General features: G+C 43.2%; 5 non-coding genes across 5 annotated transcripts; all 5 read left to right on the forward strand.

Annotated features, from left to right (window-relative positions):
- Nucleotides 1-11,901: 11,901 nt before the first annotated feature.
- On the forward strand, nucleotides 11,902-11,988 carry TRNASTOP-UCA (transfer RNA opal suppressor (anticodon UCA)). Its single transcript has one exon. It is a non-coding gene; the product is annotated as a tRNA-Sec (tRNA).
- A 3,159-nt stretch (nucleotides 11,989-15,147) lies between these two features.
- On the forward strand, nucleotides 15,148-15,234 carry TRNASTOP-UCA (transfer RNA opal suppressor (anticodon UCA)). Its single transcript has one exon. It is a non-coding gene; the product is annotated as a tRNA-Sec (tRNA).
- A 3,365-nt stretch (nucleotides 15,235-18,599) lies between these two features.
- TRNASTOP-UCA (transfer RNA opal suppressor (anticodon UCA)) lies at nucleotides 18,600-18,686 on the forward strand. Its single transcript has one exon. It is a non-coding gene; the product is annotated as a tRNA-Sec (tRNA).
- A 3,060-nt stretch (nucleotides 18,687-21,746) lies between these two features.
- TRNASTOP-UCA (transfer RNA opal suppressor (anticodon UCA)) lies at nucleotides 21,747-21,833 on the forward strand. Its single transcript has one exon. It is a non-coding gene; the product is annotated as a tRNA-Sec (tRNA).
- Nucleotides 21,834-24,988: 3,155 nt separating this feature from the next.
- TRNASTOP-UCA (transfer RNA opal suppressor (anticodon UCA)) lies at nucleotides 24,989-25,075 on the forward strand. Its single transcript has one exon. It is a non-coding gene; the product is annotated as a tRNA-Sec (tRNA).
- The last annotated feature ends 257 nt before the right edge of the window (nucleotides 25,076-25,332 follow it).

Genomic DNA, 25,332 nt, shown 5'->3' on the forward strand with positions numbered 1-25,332 from the left:
ACACAGATGCACCAATAAAGCAGAGACTTCTCTGGGAACAAGTAGCTCTTTTGAAAAAAGAACTACCAAAGACTCACGTGACTCACTCACTGAGTCATCAGCGTGATGGCGTTCACGTTGTAGGGAATTCATTGGCTGAAACAGCCGCAGCGGCAGCCAGTAAACCGGCTCCCGTAGATCGAAAAAAGCGTACATTAAAATACATTGACGGTGAAACATTGCTGGCGGTGAAAACGTCATCAAAAGGCGACTGCTCAGCGTTACTGATCAACTATCCACTCAATTATACATACATAATCGATGCAAACTCCGTCCCTTTTGCTCGAATCCCTGGAGTGGGGGATAGAGTGATTCCAAACATGGACAGGAGACACTTGTTAATCGCAGACGCACACATGGGCGAGGGTCTCAGACACCTTAAATTAAAAGATTCTCTGGAAGAATTACAATCACGGTACTGGTGGCCAGGCATGAGCCTGCACTACACCATGTTTGTAAAAAACTGCCCAAACTGCAACAGAGATCGCAGTGGGGAGAGAAGCAGTTTAATACCTCGTCGTATCAAGGCAGATAATATTACCAACAAAAAGAATGGCTTGCGATTAACATACACAGGCTAGTTCCACTTATAATGTAGATCCACAGCACTCGGCTGACGTCCGGACTGTTATACAAGATTTGCGAGTCTAAATGGCATATACGCTAAGAGCATGCTACGTTCGACCATTTTTTTTTTTCTCACTCAGGCAATCCAGCCTGGGGGGGGGAAAGAATGGCCAAATGAGCACAGCCCAGCGGGAATCTTCTCACTTCCTTCCTGAGGGTATGGGATGGTGTAAAGAAAAAACCAAGGCAGAAAGCAATCTATAATAGAAAGGACATTAGGTTCGGGAGCTGGGTGGGTCAAACATCTAATAAGTGTCCAACGTAGTCTAAATAACTTGCCAAGAAATTCTCTGAAGGGATTCAGTCCGTACGAATTATTATTCGGAACAAGGATGTTGATCTCTGACCTTGATAGTCAGACTTCAGTGGTAATAGAAAAAACCTTTGATGTCAAAGACCGTTTGGCTATTTTGCAGGACTTAAACAAAACAAGAAAAGACCTGAGCAACATACAGTTGAAACAACAGCCAACAACCACTGAAGAATCACCACCTGTCCCAGCAAGACCTGTCTGGATTCCAAAAGTCGGGGATCTAGTCAGGGAGAAGATCGCGGTAAAGAAGGAATTTGGGCCTTCTTACAGAAAAGCAGTTCCTGTCTTGTCTGTCAACGGGACAAGATCAGTTGTACTACCGCCACTTGCTGGAAAAAAGGAGAACCGAGTTGTATCCATCGACCTGGTAAAACCACAACATGTGGCCGATAACAAACAGTAGGCCAAGTGGACTCCCAATAAGTAGCAGAACACCAAGGTTTGCTACCAGTTCAGAGGTCCTAACGAAGAGGCTCATCACATTCGAAACGCCTACAGAAGAACAACAAGGACTATGCAACAATGCAATAGAACTCAGACCTCTGAAAACCCAAATAAAAACATTTAGCAGAGACACACCAATCTATAATGAAGTACCAAGTGAAAATGCAAGAAACAAAAATCCTGAACCAATTGGAACAATTGACAGAACTGCATCCGGTTACTTCATCAACTTCGATGATTCCTCTGAAGGTTTCAGTGAACCAAAGACACAGCCATCATCAAAATCCTTTAAAGACAAAGCTAAGGAACTTTTGAAACAACTGAAAGAAACATATCTGGTTTCTCCATGGATTGAATTTTGGGTGGGTTTTGGTGCATTTATCCTCATACTTTGGCTCATCATGGTATTTACCTTGGGACGCTTCATTGAGGGAAAATATGCTAAAATGGACACAGCAAGTCAGAACATCAACTTGGTCCTCAAACCACACACATCTTCACACGTCGAGAAACGAGAACTTTCTTCAGAACTTTCTTCAGCCAACTTCACAGCAATTCCAATACCTGGTGGGGTAGCCTGGGACAACACTGACTATGAAATTTATGGTCCGGTCGAGATCCTGAAATATCCACACCAAATCAAGATCTCCTTGAGTGACTTTGCAAAACCAAACTCATTTGCTGATGATTGGGACTTTGAAAGTATAAACAATATGATGTCTGACTTAGTAATGTCTGCTAAATTTACAAAACATGATTATTTGCAAGGTTCTACAAATTATGATAGTATGTATTGCTATAACCATTATGGTAACCATTTCTTGCATAAATCTGCACAACCTAGAAATGTTTTAAATTATAATCAATGGGAACATTGTGCTACACCTCCAAAAGGGAGCTCTAGAACCGTTTATGACAAATATTCATATTTTTCAGGTTTTAACATAACTAATGCTGAAACATTTTATTACAAATTGTCAAACAAGACAGGGATGAAAACCATGATAACCAACACAAAATTGATATATTCAGATTCATTCTTTGAAAAAATGAATACTTTTGGATTTGATTATTGGGACAAAAATGTTGATTTGAAAAGTGTTTGGGGTACAAAAGAATGGCAAGTACAGGGTATAGAAGCTTTGTTTAGAGCCTGCATGATCCCAGAACAAATGATATTTTTAAATGACACTGTTCAACAAACCACCTGTCTTGGCTTAGCCAAAATCAAAGATTTAAATAACCTGTCTATTCCAAAGCCAACAATGTTTAGCAATAACTCTGATACAGATGAAGAGATAGACGTAAGGCATATACTTAACCAAAACAGAACACATCCTGATTGGAAACATGGTTGATCTGGCCCGCAGATACAAATAACTGTCAAGATAGATTCCTGAATAAAACACAGGGTTTCAAAATGACTAGGCCAGACCCTAGATATCCTCAAAGACATCACCCAGGGATAATAACAACCTACAGTGTGGGCAAATTATGCCTTCAATGGCTACAAACTTCCACACTGCCTGAAATTAAGCAACACCTAACTTTACTTACTGATGGTGCTGACTTGCGTGATTTCATACTGGGACCACGCAAACAGCGTCAAAAGCGTTTCATAGCAGCCTCTGTATATGCAGCATACAATGAGGCCTGGAAGGTTACTCAAATTGAAACAGCAGAGAGAATACGGGAAATTGACCGTATTAATTTGGAAAAATCACTTTCTGTAGTGGACAATGGGTTAATGACTCTGTCCTCCAGAATATTTTCATTGGACAGCATTGTGTCTTCAGCAATCGATATATTATCGCAAGACTTACTGTTATTACAACATGGTCAGTCACAATTGCGCTCTATTGTACAGCTTGGCTGGACGTTACAAAATCTGCGTTCAGGCTATGTGCCTTGGCGTTTAATCAACACAACGTCACTATTCCAAATCTTTAACCTTACTGATAGACAAATCGGTATGGCGCAGAAGGGTGCTGATTATACAATCTTGAGCATTGAAAAACTAGAAAGATTACCAATGACAATGTCAGAACGACCTGTCAGTGAATGGATAATACACGGAATCATAAATATTCCAATCTCAACCTTCAGGTTTCAATACTGCCAAAAATATATACAGGCTGGCATGTACGAGAAATTGGGAAAGGGGTACCTTAAAACAACTTGGAACCTGCCCTATTCACATGCATGTGTCAGTAATAAAGGACAGAAAGTGTTTCTTAGTGGCAACAATTGTGCTATGTCACTAAGCGGCACGCTTCTGTGTAACGGAATTAGTTTGCATGGAGCCTGTGAAGGGAATTCATACAACCTTTCATGTCACCAGCAAGGCGCACCTGCAACTGAAATAGAACCATTCTTTCAAAGACTCTATAATGGGAGTTACATTCTTATTGTAGACCGCAGATGTTGTAGTCTTATGCCCGGGACTCCTTATCTAGTCACTACAACGGCGAAGGTCAAGTGCTGTGGACGTTCTTTGTTCCCCAGCTCCTTTCCAGACAGGGAGGCAAGGGCATGGCCCGGTTTGAAAATTACTTCTATTCGAATAGATACTTTAAGCAGAATGAAAACAGTGCTTCTTCAGACGCCTACAAGGCTCACGTCATCAAAAGAAACGTATGATCTACAAGTCGCAAGGACATACATTACTATCAACCAATTCCCCCGTACATTTCGCGGAAATCCTGAGCGAAATCTTAAATATTTCTGATACCACTGGGGTCTCAAAGGTATTTAAGACAGTATTTTCGATGGCATTAACACCATTCAAAGCCATACTGGGTATTTTTCCAGATTTCGTCCATTCGATTTTTGGCGGACTTCCCCTGATCCTGGGACTAATTGCAGGAATCCTATTCCTAGTCCTAATTTTTCGTTATGGCAACCCATGTCACAGATCAAACTCTCGCGACAATGGAAGATACGATCCTAGCCATTGGATACCGGGACCGGATATCAAAAATCCTGGGACTCTCCCGGCTTAGAGACCTAAACATGACTTGGTTTCTATCATTTCGACCAATGTGGCAAAGGTGTGTTTTACCTGTACTAAGGTGTCTGCTATGCGGAGAAGAATGCGTGTTAGACACCTGTCTGACGCTACAATCGGATGCGCCGGTGGATGCAGATACACTGTTGGTTCCTACCAAGGTTCACGCACTGTGCTGCCCTCAAAGGCTGCCAATTCTGATGACGGCATTCCTGGAATCTTCACCACTACGATTGAAGAGTAGTGAAGTTCAAGATGAAAGCAGCATCGAACAGGTAAGACCTTCTGTCAGCAATGCAAATCAGAATGTCAATGGAGACAATCATGCGCATGAATGCATGGTTACCCCTATTTCCGACTTAGTGGAACTTTCCCATGAAGCTGTTGACAGTTTTTTCGAAAGCCTGAATGATATGATGTTCTCTCCAGAACAGAAATAGAGACTTTTGAGTAAACTCGCACACGGCGTTCCCTGAATTCGGCCTTCAACTTTAAAAATAAAGTCACATGAACAATTACCATCCAGTTCACGGACAGCAATTTTTTTCAGCAAGCCCCTTAAAATATTTTTCTACATATTTTTTCCCGGGACACTGATCTTCTGCTTAAAGTAAGAAACTATTCCTAGAGAACTAAGATTTCTATTTTTAGATACTTTATATAGACTTTAGCTGCCCGCTGGTATGTTCACAAGAATTTTATTATGTGATGAAATGGTCTCGACTTTCCTTTCTGTATAGCTATATTAAGAGCCATTTCATGTGTATTTCTCATATACCAAAAAGCAATAATGCATAACAATGCGTGTTTACTTTTGCATTTAATTCATAGCTTAAGTGCATACAATATATATGACTGCAATTTTTCAGTATATTTGAAAATTTCGAAATGCATTTATGTATTTTGGGGTGGTAAGGTATACACTATACTCTATAGTATGTTGTACTATGTTATACTATGCATAGATTAGTAGATATGACCATAGTTACCGTGGAGTGGGTGTCGTGTATTTCTATAGGTTCTGAATCAGTCCCCCTATTCCTGACCCTATTCTGGTTAAACTAACTATCAAGTTAACTAACAGTCAGCCCATGAGGCAAGAAAACCCCCATGATGCAGATACCGTTATCTGACGCAGTCACACTACGGCACAGGAACGTGTTATCTGATTAGGTCATAACGCTTGAGATCTAATTAGACAAGCGACATTCCTCCAGCCCCTGATAAGGCATACGACGTTCTCATAACAAATCAAACCTATGACAACCTGGAAAATCCGTGCGGCCATTGTTTTGATTTCACAGAGAACTTTAGTAAAGAATGTGCTAACGAGCAAGTCGTATGACATCTTTATTGACGTACCTATGTCCATCCTTACGTCAATCTCGGCACCTTTAAGGTATAAATATTGCCGACCTTGCCCTATGCAAACACACGCGTGGTGACAAGACGGAGCAGCCATACTTGCCGAAGCCGAGAGCAGAAGCAGACCCCGCAGGCAGCAGCCCCGCCTTCCTGACGCGCTGAGAGACGCGCTGCTATCTCAAACCGAGAGACCCAGCACCGGCGCTTCTGGGCAGCCCTCGCAGGCAGCCTGGAATATCGAGAGCAGAGAAAGAGATACCATTCCTCATCCATCCTAAATTCCAGGTACAGAACTGAATAACCCCTCCTAGAGAATTCTTTAGTTATTCACTTGGCAAAAACAAACTTAACTTAAACTGTAACTTTCTATTCCCGCCCACGCATTAGACTTAGGTCAGGTACACGGGGTAGGCGTATTTAGAAACACCAGTTGAGTACGTTTAGTCAAATGTATATGTGTATGTAAATATATTTTAATCATTTTAAAACATCATATGGCTCAGAAACCATATCAATGTTTTTACAGTATTATTTTATACTATTGCTTCTAATGTATGCACTTTACTTAACTATAAGTATTGCAATAATATCGATCCATTTCTCTTGTACGAGAAAAGAGACTGATCAATAAATAACACCTTTTTATTGAACACGCCCGTCTCTTCCTTTTCTCTACATTCTGATGAGACTAAGAATGCACGTACTGACTGAGTAAAATAATTGCCTTGTGCTCACACGACTCTTGAGATTGACTCTTGATTAGGGGAGAGCAAAGTTGTCATGTTCTATGGTTGTCGGAAACTAAATCCCTTCTTGTCTAATCAGGGGAGTTAATTCCTTCCTTGAACATTCGAGAAAGTTTCTAGCGAACTCTGAGCTTAGCTGGCAAACCCAAAAATTAAGTCTAGTATCGACAGTAGTAGACCTAGTTAACGTCTGGTCTAGGCCTTTACTGCTGTAGGTACTATTCCAATGCGCAGAGCCTATTGGGAAAATAGGAGCTACACTACAGTACAACACTCTCCATTCTCCGCAACAATCACAGGGACGACACGACTTGCATTCTCCCTCTTATCCAACCAAGCAAGCAGTTTCCCAACCTTATCACCCACATCATACAGGCGTCCCTGCTGTTCCCTTCCAATTTCCTTAGCAGCTTCAGTGACCAGAGCTCTGTATTCATGTTGTTTCAACTCCAGTAGATGTAACCCCTCAGCGGTAACCCCAGATTCCAAGCACTCCTCCAGGGCCGTGACATCCCCCTCAAGTCGAACCATCTCAGCACGGTTGGCCAACTTCACGCTACCAATCAATGAGAGGGCCTGGCCACGAATGACCGTCTTGTAAGCTTCCCAAAGTAAACTAGGGGAGGAAACAGAGCCCACATTTTCCTCAAAATAACAATCGTGTGCTTTAACCAGCTCATCCCTGACCCTGGGGTCCTTCAAATACCAGGGGTTGATCGGAGCCACTCGGCCCGCCGAACCCTGCCGTGCATCAACCACCAGCCAAAGCGGAGAATGGTCCGAGATACCCCGTGCCAGATGTTTAACTTCCCGTATGAGGGATGCATGGGCCGAGGGCAGTAATTCGTGATCTAACCTCGAGAGACTACCATGAGCACCAGAATGATAGGTATATTGCAACTGTCCCGGGTGAAGCAACCGCCAGCAATCAGTGAGCCCCAGCGTCTCCAGGAAGTCACTCAACCAAGTCTGGGCCTTCGGCAGTTCCCTGGGAGGGTGACGATCACGCATCCCCGAGACCACCGCATTAAAGTCACCCCCAACCAAAAGCAGACCCTCGGGGAGACCCAGGATAAGTCCACTCAGATCAGCAAATGTGGTGGCCTGGAGGCCCGGGGGCACGTACACAGAAATCAGAATAAGAACCTTCCCCTCCCAGCGCCCCACAATGGCGGCGTATCGTCCCTTATCATCCAGTATGACATCATCAATGGCCATGGGGAGGGAGGTCCGAACCAGAATGCCCGCCCCCCTAGAGCCCGAAGTGAAACCCGAGTGCGCCACAAGGCGATAACCACGCCTATTCAAAGCGTAGCACTTGTTGCCGAGCAAATGAGTCTCCTGTAGTAAGACAACATCTGGAGTCAAACGTTTCAGCAATTGCAACACCACCCTCCTCTTAATCCCATCCCCCAACCCGTTCACGTTCCAACACAATAACCGAAGTCCCCTACCCCCCATCCCCGTGTTCAGCCCCTTCCCCGCCCCACACCCAGAGCAACTGCAAAAAACAGGAGTGTGCCTTTCCTTCGCCTTGCAAGTAACAATAAAATTCAAACAAACAACCCAGTTCCCCCAACAATGTCAAAACGACTATACCCCCCACCCCGCACCCCTGCTGAAGACCAAAGAGCCCCATAAACTTGCAGTGTGCCTGTCGCCCAACCACCCAACTAATCTACGAAAAGAAAACCCAGGAGGAGAAAGGACCCGTTCACCCCCCCACCCACCCCCAAAAAGACTATTACTTGCAAACATTAAGAACACAGCATAGCACAGTTCAAAGCCAACGGGAAGGGTACGGGGTCAAAGTCAACAGCTACTCCTGCTCCGTCGGGCCACCTTCCGCCCGATCCGACTTGCCAGAGTCCTCAAAAGGTTCATGATCCGTAGGCAGCGTGTCAAGCCAGTCACTCACGACCCCAGGATGGTCAAAGAAAAAAGTACGATCCCTATGTACCACCCGCAAACGGGCCGGAAAGAGCATGGCATACTTCATAGACCTTTCCCGGAGTCTCTTCTTGACCCCTTGAAACCCCAGCCTCTGTTTCTGGACCTGTTGTGTAAAGTCCGGATAGAAGCTGACAGTAGAGTTCTCAAAGGCAATGGGACCAGACTGCGGCGAAGCCTGCAGGATAGCGTCTCTGTCCCGGAAATGAAAGATCCTCGCAATGATGGGTCGAGGGTTAGCACCCGATTTAGGTGTGCCGCCGGGGATCCTATGTGCACGTTCGACAGCGAAAAACTTGCTGAGACCCTTGGGCGCCAAGTGATTCAGCACCAGGTCTTCCACCAATAGGTCCGTCGAGGCAGCAGTCGATGATTCCGGGACCCCAATCAGGCGGATGTTATTGCGCCTGGCACGGCTTTCATAGTCCTCTAGGCGCCCAGAGTAATAATCATTGGCTTTCCTCAGATTCCCGACTTCAGCCTGTAAGTCAGAGACGTCTGTGACCAGGCTAGAGGTCTTAAGATCCAGGGATTTGACCTTTTCGTTTGTCTTCGCCAAGTCCGCCCTGACCAGATTGACATCAATCGACACCGTATCCAGTTTGAGAGTCAAGGCCTCATATTGTTGCCCCAATTTGGCCTTCATACCGGTGATGGCGCCCATGAGATCTCGCAGCGAGGGCTCGTCCTCAATCGATGAGTCCTCCGGCATTGTCGTCGAGGGTTTAGCTGCTGCTCCCGGCGATCCCTTAGCTAGAGTGTACCGGTCCATAATGTTCGTTTGCAGAGCACTCCCTCGAACACCCGGTTTAGGCCCGCGCTTCCCACCCTCAGGCTTGGTGGCCATCTTGGATCCTGGACCCGTACGGGTCGCCTGTTGACGGGTAAAAATGGTGACTGCGGTGGCAAATGTAGGACCAAAAGGGCGAAGGTGGTGCCAGTCTCAGATCTGGAAGCCGCTACAGATCGGCAGTAGGAGCGGAGAGACCAAGGGTGTAGGAGCGTCCGGCCGTCCACGGAGCCGACAAAGTCAGGTTGAGCTCCGGACAGGAACCGAAACCGAAAGCGGTCGCCAGCCCACGCAAGTCTGGCAGTCCGTTGTTGTTCACTTACTGGACGGCAAGCGAGACAAGATAGCGCGGGGCGTCACCATGGAGCAGGCCAGAAAACTGCGACAGTCTGTAGCTCTGGACCCCGAAGTCCAAAAAAGTTCGCTGAAACAAATAAATGAGCAGTAGAACTGTGCCAATAAACACCCGTCGTCCGAACCAGGATAAAGTACAGGATAGTCGATGGAGGTGGCGAGGGTCCGGGAGCCCTGTGCTCACGCGACCATCTTGGGTGCGCGCGAAGCTCCTCCCTCCCATAACCTGATTAATAGAGTGTTTTAAATCTTATGACCGCCTCTGCCCTCCTCCACTGCGGGGGTGCCACCCTTTTCCCCTTTCCCCCCGAGTTCAATCAGAGGTCACAGAGCCCGGCTGTCACTGCATAGAGGCACTCTGCTCAGCATCCTCAACCTTGTTCCCACATCAGCACGTGGCCTGTTCCTAGTCCGTTGCACCAGCACCCCCGAGTTCACACCACTGCCGAGTGACTGACAGTTTTATCAGAGTAATCCAGGTCACCAAGAATGCAATGTTTAAGTCCCACACTTTTCATTTACAAAGCACTAGTGTTCGCAGGTGTCTTACTACAATTGAAGTGACTCGGAACTACAATTCCCAGAATGTATTAGGTTATTTAAATAAAATACAGGACAAGAGTGTTGCATGTTTGATACCATGAAATCACCAGGTAACTCTTCCTTACATAGCTGACCATTTACATAAAGGTCAGCCTATGGTCTCTGCAAGTAATTCTGCCTAGGGCGAGAAGGCTTCGAGAGGAACAGCCAAGAGGAACGGTTACCAGGAGGAACTACTACAAATCCTCCAAGAAAAGGCAAATACAGCAAACCTAAAACTGATGACTGATGTAGAAACGGGTATGTCAAGAAACGTTTAGATTTATTAATAAATACACCTACACCTCAGCTTCACTTGTTTTTACAATTAGCACATGTCGGGGTTGTGGTGTCTTGGACTTTCCTTTACACAAGTCATGTTGTGGTGTCTTTGGCTTTTCTTTCCACAAGTCGTTTTGAGGTGTCTTAGAATTTCCTTTCCATGAGTCATGTTGTGGTGTCTTGGACTTTCCTTTCCATGAGTCATGTTGTGGTGTCTTGGCTTTCCTTTACACAAGTCATGTTGTGGTGTCTTCTACTTTCCTTTACACAAGACATTTTTTGGTGCCTTGGCTTTCTTTTACACGAGTCATGTTGTGGTGCCATGGCTTTCCTTTACACAAGTCATGTTGTGGTGCCTTGGCTTGCCTTTTCATGAGTCACGTTGTGGTGTCTTGGCTTTCATTTACACTAGTCATGTTGTGGTGTCTTGACTTTACTTTAAACAAGTCATGTTGTGGTGTCTTGGCTTTCCTTTACACAAGTTATGTTGTCTTGTCTTGAACTATCCTTTACACAAGTCATGTTATGGGGTCTTGATCTTTCCTTTACAGCATTCATGTTGTGTTGTCTTGGACTTTCCTTAACACAAGTCATGGTGTGGTGTCTTGGCCTTTCCTTTACATGAGTCATGTTTTGTTGTCTGGGACTTTTCATTTACACGAGCCATGTTGTGGTGTCTTCAGCTTTCCATGAGTTATGTTGTGGTATCTTGGACTTTCCTTTACACAATTCATGTTGTGGTGTCTTGGCTTTCCTTTACATGAGCCATGTTGTGTTTTCTTGATCTTCCTTTTACACAATTCATGTTGTGGTGTCTTGGCTTTCCTTTACTCAAGTCATGTTGTGGTGTTTTGGCTTTCCTTTACACAAGTCATGTTGCGATGTCTTGGCTTACCTTTACTCAAGTCATGTTGTGGGGTTTTGGCTTTCCTTTACTCAAGTCATATTGTGGTGTTTTGGCTTTCCTTTACACAATCATTTTGTGGTGTCTTGCTCTTTCCGTTCAAGGAGTCAGAGAGAGTGAGAGAACAGAATAAGGCTTTAAGAATGTCTGTTTATTCTGTGTTCTGTAAACTCAAATCAGCACGGCCTTTCCTCTTCTATTGTTGTTAACGCTGACATTAGCAATGATTTATCTGAACTTTGTCCACATTATAAGAAAGTCTTGTTTACCCAGAAAGCCTGTGTCTGTTTTGCATACAATCAAAAGGTTCATATTCTGAACTTTTGACTGAAACAGTGCATGAAAATAAAGACAAATCAAAAATAGAGCTGAGCCCAGAACTTCAATAAATAGTGGACATTGATAGCTAGGCGGATTACACATTTTGGCTCACACCCTACCTGTAAAAGAGTATGTATTCTTGTGATATATATACCTGTTTTGCTACACTGTTTCTTTGCCCGGATGAACCTCAGTGGTCTGGGGTGCAGGCTTCAAACCTGTAACTGTCTAGTGACAGAGTGGTTCAATTCCACCTTCTGGGCGAGGCAGCTTTTGTGATGGGCTGCCCATTGTCAGGGTAACTAATACATGTTTTTTTGTCAATTCTGTTCATGTTCACAACTTGTAGCAGACAATATTTGGTAACTACATTTTAAGCAGCCCTGCCGACACGTGTTTTCTTCTTTGTTTTCAAGGCCACGGCACCATTTAAGATCAAAGAGTAACCAAGAGAATTACTTGTTAAATAGTAGCCAGCGCTCTGAGGGGCGATTCATCTGGGCACCCCAGCAAGTCATGAAAGGAAGGGTATGCATTAAACACAGTGTAGATTGGAGAATCTGACATTAATAATCTGAGAGACTGGGAAGAGATAGTGTCCGATACTAATGAAATGAAGGCACTGATTTTCATGAATGGAATGAGGGTATCACATTAGACAATATCAAAGTAAATGGTCATCTATCTGCTCCCGTAGATGCCCCCGGTACTGAGGAAGGACCACTGAACCCCATCCTCAGTCCACGGAGTAGGCTTTTTGTGGGCACTTTACTTCTTTGTTGCAGACTTTGCTCACAGATCTTGGAGTCTCACAGTCTTTCTGTGCACCCAATATAAACAAATGAATAAATAAATACATGAATGCATATGTAAAATGAAGCATGCAAAATGAGTTTGTCTCTAGGCTATCCCATTTTTGGGGCCAGATAATGGACCCTGAGGCACAACGACATAAAGCGATATCCTCAGGGTTATACCATTCCATCACATTTGGAAACTAGGATTAAAAAGTCCTTTTGTACAACAAAAAATCGAACATCCTTATCACGTCCTCTCATCTGGAGTGATCCAGCAGAGCAAAAAATATGTTGCAGCATAACCTGATTAATAGAGTGTTTTAAATCTTATGACCGCCTCTGCCCTCCTCTACTGCGGGGGTGCCACCCTTTTCCCCTTTCCCCCCCGAGTTCAATCAGAGGTCACAGAGCCCGGCTGTCACTGCATAGAGGCACTCTGCTCAGCATCCTCAACCTTGTTCCCACATCAGCACGTGGCCTGTTCCTAGTCCGTTGCACCAGCACCCCCGAGTTCACACCACTGCCGAGTGACTGACAGTTTTATCAGAGTAATCCAGGTCACCAAGAATGCAATGTTTAAGTCCCACACTTTTCATTTACAAAGCACTAGTGTTCGCAGGTGTCTTACTACAATTGAAGTGACTCGGAACTACAATTCCTAGAATGTATTAGGTTATTTAAATAAAATACAGGACAAGAGTGTTGCGTGTTTGATACCATGAAATCACCAGGTAACTCTTCCTTACGTAGCTGACCATTTACATAAAGGTCAGCCTATGGTCTCTGCAAGTAATTCTGCCTAGGGCGAGAAGGCTTCGAGAGGAACAGCCAAGAGGAACGGTTACCAGGAGGAACTACTACAAATCCTCCAAGAAAAGGCATATACAGCAAACCTAAAACCGATGACTGATGTAGAAACGGGTATGTCAAGAAACGTTTAGATTTATTAATAAATACACCTACACCTCAGCTTCACTTGTTTTTACAATTAGCACATGTCGGGGTTGTGGTGTCTTGGACTTTCCTTTACACAAGTCATGTTGTGGTGTCTTGGGCTTTTCTTTCCACAAGTCGTTTTTAGGTGTCTGAGAATTTCCTTTCCATGAGTCATGTTGTGGTGTCTTGGACTTTCCTTTCCATAAGTCATGTTGTGGTGTCTTGGCTTTCCGTTACACAAGTCATGTTGTGGTGTCTTCTACTTTCCTTTACACAAGACATTTTTTGGTGTCTTGGCTTTCCTTTACACGTGTCATGTTGTGGTGCCATGGCTTTCCTTTACACAAGTCATGTTGTGGTGCCTTGGCTTGCCTTTTCATGAGTCACGTTGTGGTGTCTTGGCTTTCCTTTACACTAGTCATGTTGTGGTGTCTTGACTTTACTTTACACAAGTCATGTTGTGGTGTCTTGGCTTTCCTTTACACAAGTTATGTTGTCTTGTCTTGAACTATCCTTTACACAAGTCATGTTATGGGGTCTTGATCTTTCCTTTACAGCATTCATGTTGTGTTGTCTTGGACTTTTCTTAACACAAGTCATGGTGTGGTGTCTTGGCCTTTCCTTTACATGAGTCATGTTTTGTTGTCTGGGACTTTTCATTTACACGAGCCATGTTGTGGTGTCTTCAGCTTTCCATGAGTTATGTTGTGGTATCTTGGACTTTCCTTTACACAATTCATGTTGTGGTGTCTTGGCTTTCCTTTACGTGAGCCATGTTGTGTTTTCTTGATCTTCCTTTTACACAATTCATGTTGTGGTGTCTTGGCTTTCGTTTACAAAATTCATGTTGTGGTGTCTTGGCTTTCTTTTACACAATTCATGTTGTGGTGCCTTGGGCTTTCCTTTACACAAGTCAATGTTGTGATGTCTTGGCTGTCCTTTACCCAAGTCATGTTGTGGTGTTTTGGATTTCCTTTACACAAGTCATGTTGTGGTGTCTTGGCTTTCCTTTACTCAAGTCATATTGTAGTCTTTTGGCTTTCCTTTACACAAGTCATGTTATGGTGTCTTGGCTTTCCTTTACTCAAGTCATGTTGTGGTGTTTTGGCTTTCCTTTACACAAGTCATGTTGCGATGTCTTGGCTTTCCTTTACTCAAGTCATGTTGTGGTGTTTTGGCTTTCCTTTACACAAGTCATGTTGCGGTGTCTTGGCTTTCCTTTACTCAAGTCATATTGTGGTGTTTTGGCTTTCCTTTACACAATCATTTTGTGGTGTCTTGCTCTTTCCGTTCAAGGAGTCAGAGAGAGTGAGAGAACAGAATAAGGCTTTAAGAATGTCTGTTTATTCTGTGTTCTGTAAACTCAAATCAGCACGGCCTTTCCTCTTCTATTGTTGTTAACGCTGACATTAGCAATGATTTATCTGAACTTTGTCCACATTATAAGAAAGTCTCGTTTACCCAGAAAGCCTGTGTCTGTTTTGCATACAATCAAAAGGTTCATATTCTGAACTTTTGACTGAAACAGTGCATGAAAATAAAGACAAATCAAAAATAGAGCTGAGCCCAGAACTTCAATAAATAGTGGACATTGATAGCTAGGCAAATTACACATTTTGGCTCACACCCTACCTGTAAAAGAGTATGTATTCTTGTGATATATATACCTGTTTTGCTACACTGTTTCTTTGCCCGGATGAACCTCAGTGGTCTGGGGTGCAGGCTTCAAACCTGTAGCTGTCTAGTGACAGAGTGGTTCAATTCCACCTTCTGGGCGAGGCAGCTTTTGTGATGGGCTGCCAATTGTCAGGGTAACTAATACATGTTTTTTTGTCAATTCTGTTCATGTTCACAACTTGTAGCAGACAATATTTGGTAACTACATTTTAAGCAGCCCTGCCGACACGTGTTTTCTTCTTTGTTTTCAAGGCCACGGCACCATTTAAGATCAAAGAGTAACCAAGAGAATTACTTGTTAAATAGTAGCCAGCGCTCTGAGGGGCGATTCATCTGGGCACCCCAGCAAGTCATGAAAGGAAGGGTATGCATTAAACACAGTGTAGATTGGAGAATCTGACATTAATAATCTGAGAGACTGGGAAGAGATAGTGTCCGATACTAATGAAATGAAGGCACTGATTTTCATAAATGGAATGAGGGTATCACATTAGACAATATCAAAGTAAATGGTCATCTATCTGCTCCCGTAGATGCCCCCGGTACTGAGGAAGGACCACTGAACCCCATCCTCAGTCCACGGAGTAGGCTTTTTGTGGGCACTTTACTTCTTTGTTGCAGACTTTGCTCACAGATCTTGGAGTCTCACAGTCTTTCTGTGCACCCAATATAAACAAATGAATAAATAAATACATGAATGCATATGTAAAATGAAGCATGCAAAATGAGTTTGCCTCTAGGCTATCCCATTTTTGGGGCCAGATAATGGACCCTGAGGCACAATGACATAAAGCGATATCCTCAGGGTTATACCATTCCATCACATTTGGAAACTAGGATTAAAAAGTCCTTTTGTACAACAAAAAATCTAACATCCTAATCACGTCCTCTCATCTGGAGTGATCCAGCAGAGCAAAAAATATGTTGCATCATAACCTGATTAATAGAGTGTTTTAAATCTTCTGACCGCCTCTGCCCTCCTCCACTGCTGGGGTGCCACCCTTTTCCCCTTTCCCCCCGAGTTCAATCAGAGGTCACAGAGCCAGGCTGTCACTGTATAGAGGCGCTCTGCTCAGCATCCTCAACCATGTTCCCACATCAGCACGTGGCCTGTTCCTAGTCCGTTGCACCTGCACCCCCGAGTTCACACCACTGCCGAGTGACTGACAGTTTTATCAGAGTAATCCAGGTCACCAAGAATGCAATGTTTAAGTCCCACACTTTTCATTTACAAAGCACTAGTGTTCGCAGGTGTCTTACTACAATTGAAGTGACTCGGAACTACAATTCCCAGAATGTATTAGGCTATTCAAATAAAATACAGGACAAGAGTGTTGCATGTTTGATACCATGAAATCACCAGGTAACTCTTCCTTACATAGCTGACCATTTACATAAAGGTCAGCCTATGGTCTCTGCAAGTAATTCTCGGTAGGGCAAGAAGGCTTCGAGAGGCACAGCCAAGAGTAACGGTTACCAGGAGGAACTACTACAAATCCTCCAAGAAAAGGCAAATACAGCAAACCTAAAACTGATGACTGATGTAGAAACGGGTATGTCAAGAAACGTTTAGATTTATTAATAAATACACCTACACCTCAGCTTCACTTGTCTTTACAATTAGCACATGTCGAGGTTGTGGTGTCTTGGACTTTCCTTTACACAAGTCATGTTGTGGTGTCTTGGCTTTCCTTTACTCAAGTCATGTTGTAGTGTTTTGGCTTTCCTTTACTCAAGTCATGTTGTGGTGTTTTGGCTTTCCTTTACACAATTCATGTTGCGATGTCTTGGCTTTCCTTTACTCAAGTCATGTTGTGGTGTTTTGGCTTTCCTTTACACAAGTCATGTTGCGATGTCTTGGCTTTCCTTTACTCAAGTCATGTTGTGGTGTTTTGGCTTTCCTTTAAACAAGTCATGTTGTGGCGTCTTGGCTTTCCTTTACTCAAGTCATGTTGTGGTGTCATGGAGTTTCCTTTCCATGAGTCATGTTGTGGTGTCCTGGCTTTCCTTTACACAAGTCCTGTTGTAGTGTCTTCTTCTTTCCTTTATACAAGACATTTTGTGGTGTCTTGGCTTTCCTTTACACAAGTCATGTTGTGGTGCCATGGCTTTCTTTCACACAAGTCATGTTGTGGTGCCTTGGCTTGCCTTTTCATGAGTCACGTTGTGGTGTCTTGGCTTTCCTTTACACTAGTCATGTTGTGGTGTCTTGACTTTCCTTTACACAAGTCATGTTGTGGTGTCTTGGCTTTCCTTTACACAAGTCATGTTGTCTTGTCTTGAACTATCCTTTACACAAGTCATGTTATGGGGTCTTGATCTTTCCTTTACAACATTCATCTTGTGTTGTCTTGGACTTTCCTTACCACAAGTCATGGTGTGGTGTCTTGGCCTTTCCTTTACTCGAGTCATGTTTTGTTGTCTTGGACTTTTCATTTACACGAGCCATGTTGTGGTGTCTTCAGCTTTCCATGAGTTATGTTGTGGTATCTTGGACTTTCCTTTACACAATTCATGTTGTGGTGTCTTGGCTTTCCTTTACATGAGTCATGTTGTGTTTTCTTGATCTTCCTTTTACACAATTCATGTTGTGGTGTCTTGGCTTTCGTTTACACAATTCATGTTGTGGTGTCTTGGCTTTCTTTTACACAATTCATGTTGTGGTGCCTTGGGCTTTCCTTTACACAAGTCATGTTGCGATGTCTTGGCTTTCCTTTACTCAAGTCATGTTGTGGTGTTTTGGCTTTCCTTTACACAAGTCATGTTGTGGTGTCTTGGCTTTCTTTTCTCAAGTCATGTTGTAGTGTTTTGGCTTTCCTTTACACAAGTCATGTTGTGGTGTCTTGGCTTTCCTTTACTCAAGTCATGTTGTGGTGTTTTGGCTTTCCTTTTTACACAAGTCATGTTGCGATGTCTTGGCTTTTCTTTACTCAAGTCATGTTGTGGTGTTTTGGCGTTCCTTTACACAAGTCATGTTGTGGTGTCTTGGCTTTCCTTTACTCAAGTCATATTGTGGTGTTTTGGCTTTCCTTTACACAATCATCTTGTGGTGTCTTGCTCTTTCCGTTCAAGGAGTCAGAGAGAGAGAGAGAACAGAGTAAGGCTTTAAGAATGTATGTTAATTCTGTGTTCTGTAAACTCAAATCAGCACGGCCTTTCCTCTTCTATTGTTGTTAACGCTGACATTAGCAATGATTTATCTGAACTTCGTCCACATTATAAGAAAGTCTTGTTTACCCAGAAAGCCTGTCTCTGTTTTGCATGCAATCAAAGGTTCATATTCTGAACTTTTGACTAAAACAGTGCATGAAAATAAAGACAAATCAAACATAGAGCTAAGCTCAGAACTTCAATAAATAGTGGACATTGATAGCTAGGCGGATTACACATTTTGGCTCACACCCTACCTGTAAAAGAGCATGTATTCTTGTGATATATATACCTGTTTTGCTACACTGTTGCTTTGCCCGGATGAACCTCAGTGGTCCGGAGTGCAGGCTTCAAAGATGTAGCTGTCTAGCGACAGAGTGGTTCAATTCCACCTTCTGGGAGAGGCAGCTTTTGTGATGGGCTGCCCATTGTCAGGGTAACTAATACATGTTTTTTTGTCAATTCTGTTCATGTTCACAACTTGTAGCAGACAATATTTGGTAACTACATTTTAAGCAGCCCTGCCGACACGTGTTTTCTTCTGTGTTTTCAAGGCCACGTCACCATTTAAGATCAAAGAGTAACCAAGAGAATACTTGTTAAATAGTAGCCAGCGCTCTGAGGGGCGATTCATCTGGGTACCCCAGCAACTCATGAAAGGAAGGGTATGCATTAAACACAGTGTAGATTAGAGAATCTGACATTAATAATCTGAGAGATTGGGAAGAGATAATGTCCGATACTAATGAAATGAAGGCAGTGATATTCATCAATGGAATGAGGGTATCACATTTGAGAATATCAAAGTAAATGGTCATCTATCTGCTCTCGTAGATGCCCCGGTACTGAGGAAGGACCACTGAACCCCATCCTCAGTCCACGGAGTAGGCTTTTTGTGGGCACTTTACTTCTTTGTTGCAGACTTTGCTCACAGATCTTGGAGTCTCACAGTCTTTCTGTTCACCCAATATAAACAAATGAATAAATAAATACATGAATGCATATGTATAATGAAGCATGCAAAATGAGTTTGCCTCTAGGCTATCCCATTTTTGGGGCCAGATAATGGACCCTGAGGCACAACGACATAAAGCGATATCCTCAGGGTTATACCATTCCATCACATTTGGAAACTAGGATTAAAAAGTCCTTTTGTACAGTAAAAAATCTAACATCCTTACTTCGTCCTCTCATCTGGAGTGATCCAGCAGAGCAAAAAATATGTTGCAGCATAACCTGATTAATAGAGTGTTTTAAATCTTCTGACCGCCTCTGCCCTCCTCCACTGCTGGGGTGCCACCCTTTTCCCCTTTCCCCCCGAGTTCAATCAGAGGTCACAGAGCCCGGCTATCACTGCATAGAGGCGCTCTGCTCAGCATCCTCAACCTTGTTCCCACATCAGCACGTGGCCTGTTCCTAGTCCGTTGCACCTGCACTCCCCAGTTCACACCACTGCCGAGTGACTGACAGTTTTATCAGAGTAATCCAGGTCACCAAGAATGCAATGTTTAAGTCCCACACTTTTCATTTACAAAGCACTAGTGCTCGCAGGTGTCTTACTACAATTGAAGTGACTCGGAACTACAATTCACAGAATGTATTAGGTTATTCAAATAAAATACAGGACAAGAGTGTTGCATGTTTGATACCATGAAATCACCAGGTAACTCTTCCTTACATAGCTGACCATTTACATAAAGGTCAGCCTATGGTCTCTGCAAGTAATTCTGCCTAGGGCGAGGAGGCTTCGAGAGGCACAGCCAGGAGGAACGGTTACCAGGAGGAACTACTACAAATCCTCCAAGAAAAAGCAAATACAGCAAACCTAAAACTGATGACTGATGTAGAAACGGGTATGTCAAGAAACGTTTAGATTTTTTAATAAATACACCTACACCTCAGCTTCACTTGTCTTTACAATTAGCACATGCCGGGGTTGTGGTGTCTTGGACTTTCCTTTACACAAGTCATGTTCTGGTGTCTTTGGCTTTTCTTTCCACAAGTCGTTTTGAGGTGTCTTGGAATTTCCTTTCCATGAGTCATGTTGTGGTGTCTTGGACTTTCCTTTCCATGAGTCATGTTGTGGTGTCTCGGCTTTCCTTTACACAAGTCATGTTGTGGTGTCTTCTACTTTCCTTTACACAAGACATTTTGTGGTGTCTTGTTTTTCCTTTACACGAGTCATGTTGTGGTGCCATGGCTTTCCTTTACACAAGTCATGTTGTGGTGCCTTGGCTTGCCTTTTCATGAGTCACGTTGTGGTGTCTTGGCTTTCCTTTACACTAGTCATGTTGTGGTGTCTTGACTTTCCTTTACACTAGTCATGTTATGGGGTCTTGATCTTTCCTTTACAGAATTCATGTTGTGTTGTCTTGGACTTTCCTTACCACAAGTCATGGTGTGGTGTCTTGGCCTTCCCTTTACACGAGTCATATTTTGTTGTCTTGGACTTTTCATTTACACGAGCCATGTTGTGGTGTCTTCAGCTATTCATGAGTTATGCTGTGGTATCTTGGACTTTCCTTTACACAATTCATGGTGGGGTGTCTTAGCTTTCCTTTACATGAGTCATGTTGTGTTTTCTTGATCTACCTTTTACACAATTCATGTTTTGAAGTCTTGGCTTTCGTTTACACAATTCATGTTGTGGTGTCTTGGCTTTCTTTTGCACAATTCATGTTGTGGTGCCTTGGGCTTTCCTATACAAAAGTCATGTTGCGATGTCTTGGCTTTCCTTTACTCAAGTCATGTTGTGGTGTTTTGGCTTTCCTTTACACAAGTCATGTTGTGGTGTTTTGGCTTTCCTTTACACAAGTCATGTTGTGGTGTCTTGGCTTTCCTTTACTCAAGTCATGTTGTAGTGTTTTGGCTTTCCTTTACACAAGTCATGTTGTGGTGTCTTGGCTTTCCTTTACTCAAGTCATGTTGTGGTGTTTTGGCTTTCCTTTACACAAGTCATATTGTGGTGTCTTGGCTTTCCTTTACTCAAGTCATATTGTGGTGTTTTGGCTTTCCTTAACACACTCATGTTGTGGTGTCTTGCTCTTTCCGTTCAAGGAGTCAGAGAGAGAGAGAGAACAGAGTAAGGCTTTAAGAATGTCTGTTTATTCTGTGTTCTGTAAACTCAAATCAGCACGGCCTTTCCTCTTCTATTGTTGTTAACGTTGACATTAGCAATGATTTATCTGAACTTTGTCCACATTATAAGAAAGTCTGGCAGCAAGTCTCGTTAACCCAGAAAGCCTGTCTCTGTTTTGCATACAATCAAAGGTTCATATTCTGAACTTTTGACTAAAACTGTGCATGAAAATAAAGACAAATCAAAAATAGAGCTGAGCCCAGAACTTCAATAAATAGTGGACATTGATAGCTAGGCGGATTACACATTTTGGCTCACACCCTACCTGTAAAAGAGTATGTATTCTTGTGATATATATACCTGTTTTGCTACACTGTTTCTTTGCCTGGATGAACCTCAGTGGTCTGAGGTGCAGGCTTCAAACCTGTAGCTGTCTAGCGACAGAGTGGTTCAATTCCACCATCTGGGCGAGGCAGCTCTTGTGATGGGCTGCCCATTGTTAGGGTAACTAATACATGTTTTTTTGTCAATACTGTTCATGTTCACAACTTGTAGCAGACAATATTTGGTAACTACATTTTAAGCAGCCCTGCCGACACGTGTTTTCTTCTGTGTTTTCAAGGCCACGTCACCATTTAAGATCAAAGAGTAACCGAGAGAATTACTTGTTAAATAGTAGCCAGCGCTCTGAGGGGCGATTCATCTGGGCACCCCAGCAAGTCATGAAAGGAAGGGTATGCATTAAACACAGTGTAGATTGGAGAATCTGACATTAATAATCTGGGAGATGGGGAAGAGATAGTGGCCGATACTAATGAAATGAAGGCAGTGATGTTCATCAATGGAATGAGGGTATCACATTTGACAATATCAAAGTAAATGGTCATCTATCTGCTCCCGTAGACGCCCCCGGTACTGAGGAAGGACCACTGAACCCCATCCTCAGTCCACGGAGTAGGCTTTTTGTGGGCACTTTACTTCTTTGTTGCAGACTTTGCTCACAGATCTTGGAGTCTCACAATCTTTCTGTGCACCCAATATAAACAAATGAATAAATAAATACATGAATGCATATGTATAATGAAGCATGCAAAATGAGTTTGCCTCTAGGCTATCCCATTTTTGGGGCCAGATAATGGACCCTGAGGCACAGCGACATAAAGCGATATCCTCAGGGTTATACCATTCCATCACATTTGGAAACTAGGATTAAAAAGTCCTTTTGTACAACAATAAATCTAACATCCTTACTTCGTCCTCTCATCTGGAGTGATCAAGCAGAGCAAAAAATATGTTGCAGCATAACCTGATTAATAGAGTGTTTTAAATCTTCTGACCGCCTCTGCCCTCCTCCACTGCTGGGGTGCCACCCTTTTCCCCTTTCCCCTCCGAGTTCAATCAGAGGTCACAGAGCCTGGCTGTCACTGCATAGAGGCGCTCTGCTCAGCATTCTCAACCTTGTTCCCACATTAGCACGTGGCCTGTTCCTCGTCCGTTGCACCTGCACCCCCCAGTTCACACCACTGCCGAGTGACTGACAGTTTTATCAGAGTAATCCAGGTCACCAAGAATGCAATGTTTAAGTCCCACACTTTTCATTTACAAAGCACTAGTGTTCGCAGGTGTCTTACTACAATTGAAGTGACTCGGAACTACAATTCCCAGAATGTATTAAGTTATTCAAATAAAATACAGGACAAGAGTGTTGCATGTTTGATACCATGAAATCACCAGGTAACTCTTCCTTACATAGCTGACCATTTACATAAAGGTCAGCCTTTGGTCTCTGCAAGTAATTCTGCCTAGGGCGAGAAGGCTTCGAGAGGCACAGCCAAGAGGAACGGTTACCTGGAGGAACTACTACAAATCCTCCAAGAAAAGGCAAATACAGCAAACCTAAAACTGATGACTGATGTAGAAACGGGCATGTCAAGAAACGTTTAGATTTATTAATAAATACACCTACACCTCAGCTTCACTTGTCTTTACAATTAGCAGATGTCGGGGTTGTGGTGTCTTGGACTTTCCTTTACACAAGTCATGTTGTGGTGTCTTGGGCTTTTCTTTCCACAAGTCGTTTTGAGGTGTCTTGGAATTTCCTTTCCATGAGTCATGTTGTGGTGTCTTGGACTTTCCTTTCCATGAGTCATGTTGTGGTGTCTTGGCTTTCCTTTTCACAAGTCATGTTGTGGTGTCTTCTACTTTCCTTTACACAAGACATTTTGTGGTGTATTTTCTTTCCTTTACACGAGTCATGTTGTGGTGCCATGGCTTTCCTTTACACAAGTCATGTTGTGGTGCCTTGGCTTGCTTTTTCATGAGTCACGTTGTGGTGTCTTGGCTTTCCTTTACACTAGTCATGTTGTGGTGTCTTGACTTTCCTGTACACAAGTCATGTTGTGGTGTCTTGGCTTTCGTTTACACAAGTCATGTTGTCTTGTCTTGAAATATCCTTTACACAAGTCATGTTATGGGGTCTTGATCTTTCCTTTACAGAATTCATGTTGTGTTGTCTTGGACATTCCTTACCACAAGTCATGGTGTGGTGTCTTGGCCTTTCCTTTACACGAGTCATGTTTTGTTGTCTTAGACTTTTCATTTACACGAGCCATGTTGTGGTGTCTTCAGTTTTCCATGAGTTATGTTGTGGTATCTTGGACTTTCCTTTACACAATTCATGTTGTGGTGTCTTGGCTTTCCTTTACATGAGTCATGTTGTGTTTTCTTGATCTTCCTTTTACACAATTCATGTTGTGGTGTCTTGGCTTTCGTTTACACAATTCATGTTGTGGTGTCTTGGCTTTCTTTTACACAATTCATGTTGTGGTGCCTTGGGCTTTCCTTTACACAAGTCATGTTGCGATGTCTTGGCTTTCCTTTACTCAAGTCATGTTGTGGTGTTTTGGCTTTCCTTTACACAAGTCATGTTGTGGTGTCTTGGCTTTCCTTTACTCTAGTCATGTTGTAGTGTTTTGGCTTTCCTTTACACAAGTCATGTTGTGGTGTATTGGCTTTCCTTTACTCAGTCATGTTGTGGTGTTTTGGCTTTCCTTTACACAAGTCATGTTGCGATGTCTTTACTTTCCTTTACTCAAGTCATGTTGTGGTGTTTTGGCTTTCCTTTACACAACTCATGTTGTGGTGTCTTGGCTTTCCTTTACTCAAGTCATATTGTGGTGTTCTGGCTTTCCTTTACACAATCATGTTGTTGTGTCTTGCTCTTTCCATTCAAGGAGTCAGAGAGAGTGAGACAACAGAGTAAGGCTTTAAGAATGTCTGTTTATTCTGTGTTCTGTAAACTCAAATCAGCACGGCCTTTCCTCTTCTATTGTGGTTAACGCTGACATTACCAATGATTTATCTGAACTTTGTCCACATTATAAGAAAGTCTTGTTTACCCAGAAAGCCTGTCTCTGTTTTGCATACAATCAAAGGTTCATATTCTGAACTTTTGACTAAAACAGTGCATGAAAATAAAGACAAATCAAAAATAGAGCTGAGCCAAGAACTTCAATAAATAGTGGACATTGATAGCTAGGCGGATTACACATTTTGGCTCACATCCTACCTGTAAAAGAGTATGTATTCTTGTGATATATATACCTGTTTGCTACACTGTTTCTTTACCCGGATGAACCTCAGTGGTCTGGGGTGCAGGCTTCAAACCTGTAGCTGTCTAGCGACAGAGTGGTTCAATTCCGCCTTCTGGGCGAGGCAGCTTTTGTGATGGGCTGCCCATTGTCAGGGTAACTAATACATGTTTTTTTGTCAATTCTGTTCATGTTCACAACTTGTAGCAGACAATATTTGGTAACTACATTTTAAGCAGCCCAGCCGACACGTGTTTTCTTCTGTGTTTTCAAGCCCACGTCACCATTTAAGATCAAAGAGTAACCGAGAGAATTACTTGTTAAATAGTAGCCAGCGCTCTGAGGGGCGATTCATCTGGGCACCCCAGCAAGTCATGAA

The sequence above is a fragment of the Lissotriton helveticus genome, chromosome 5_1, assembly GCF_964261635.1.
Source record: "Lissotriton helveticus chromosome 5_1, aLisHel1.1, whole genome shotgun sequence".
Lineage (NCBI taxonomy): Eukaryota > Metazoa > Chordata > Amphibia > Caudata > Salamandridae > Lissotriton > Lissotriton helveticus.